Source organism: Sesamum indicum, unplaced genomic scaffold, assembly GCF_000512975.1.
Source record: "Sesamum indicum cultivar Zhongzhi No. 13 unplaced genomic scaffold, S_indicum_v1.0 scaffold00109, whole genome shotgun sequence".
NCBI lineage: Eukaryota > Viridiplantae > Streptophyta > Magnoliopsida > Lamiales > Pedaliaceae > Sesamum > Sesamum indicum.
The window spans coordinates 16,056-17,498 of NW_011628044.1; the positions used below are offsets into that span (position 1 = coordinate 16,056).

General features: G+C 38.9%; 1 long non-coding RNA gene across 16 annotated transcripts in view; it reads left to right on the top strand.

The window, feature by feature from the left end:
* The window catches only part of LOC105178824, a 22,664-nt gene that overhangs the window by 13,783 nt on the left and 7,438 nt on the right, over positions 1-1,443 (top strand). For 9 of the 16 annotated variants that reach the window (XR_002288458.1, XR_002288455.1, XR_002288463.1 and 6 more), the window contains 5 exons: positions 105-183; positions 269-354; positions 459-578; positions 668-834; positions 923-1,001. The exons of 2 other annotated variants lie outside the window; for them this stretch is intronic. This is a non-coding gene — a long non-coding RNA (uncharacterized LOC105178824). Of the gene's footprint in view, positions 1-104; positions 184-268; positions 355-458; positions 579-667; positions 835-922; positions 1,002-1,155; positions 1,322-1,443 lie in introns of all 16 variants that reach the window. 5 more of the 16 variants (XR_002288456.1, XR_002288464.1, XR_002288459.1 and 2 more) reach the window with 5 other exon arrangements.

Genomic DNA, 1,443 nt, shown 5'->3' on the forward strand with positions numbered 1-1,443 from the left:
TATTTTCTCCAGCAAAGTTAAACTTGTCCTCTAGAGTTTTCACTGGTTGGCATGCACCTCTATTTCAATTTTTCTCATGATATTGTATGGTTAACATTCTGCAGGATAAATCAGCAGATGTTCGTAAAGCTGCTGAAGCATGCTTTAATGAAATATTCAGGGTTTGTGGACTAGAAATGGCATGTAAGTCGCAATGTTCTGAAGCTTTGTTAGAGATCTCTTGACTTCCCCAGGGATCATAATTTGATCTAATTTGTTCCCCTTGTAGGTGACAAAAAATTTGAAAACTGTACAAGGTTCGGCTCAAGCTATTGTTGTTGTTGTGGAACAATTGAAACTGTATAGGGTTTTCAGGTAATTCTGTTTTGTGCCATAACTCGAGTAAACTCCTATTGAAAAGATGAAAAGGTTTTTCTATCTTGCAAATATGAATTTCATGGCTGCATGTTGGCTCGCAGAAAACATCGAATCTGGTAGATTGATTTCAGCAGCCATAACATCCGAAACCGTCTCAAATGCGAGAGTGCACTTTGATTACTTTAGACTCTTGGCTTGCTGCTGGCCATCTTGACAAAAAGGTCAGCACTAGTTCACTTCAGAATTTCTTTTTCCTCACATCCTTGTTGTTTCATGTATTGTTAACCTTGTTGCTTTTTCTTCCCTATAGGTCCCTTATGTAACTGCTGCTCTCAAGGACACTAAGTTTGGTGGGTAAGGGCGCAACGATCCTTTTGACTGGTTGTCAAGACAACTTGCTGGACTGTCCGATTTTCCTCATGCTATACATCTGCTAAAACCCTCTACATCTACTATGATGGTGTTTTCTCCAGCAAAGTTAAACTTGTCCTCTAGAGTTTTCACTGGTTGGCATGCACCTCTATTTCAATTTTTCTCATGATATTGTATGGTTAACATTCTCCAGGATAAATCAGCATATGTTCGTAAAGCTGCTGAAGCATGCTTTAATGAAATATTCACGGTTTGTGGACTCGAAATAACATGTAATTCGCAATGTTCTGAAGCTTTGTTAGAGATCTCTTGACTTTCCCAGGGATCATAATTTGATCTAATTTGTTCCTCTTGTAGGTGACAAAAAATTTGAAAAACATCCTTGTTTCATGTATTGTTAACCTTGTTGCTTTTTCTTCCCTATAGGTCCCTTATGTAACTGCTGCTCTCAAGACACTAAGTTTGGTGGGTAAGGGCGCAACGATCCTTTTGACTGGTTGTCAAGACAACTTGCTGGACTGTCCGATTTTCCTCATGCTATACATCTGCTAAAACCCTCTACATCTGCTATGATGGTATTTTCTCCAGCAAAGTGAAACTTGTCCTCTAGAGTTTTCACTGGTTGGCATGCACCTCTATTTCAATTTTTCTCATGATATTGTATGGTTAACATTCTGCAGGATAAATCAGCAGATGTTCGTAAAGCTGCTGAAG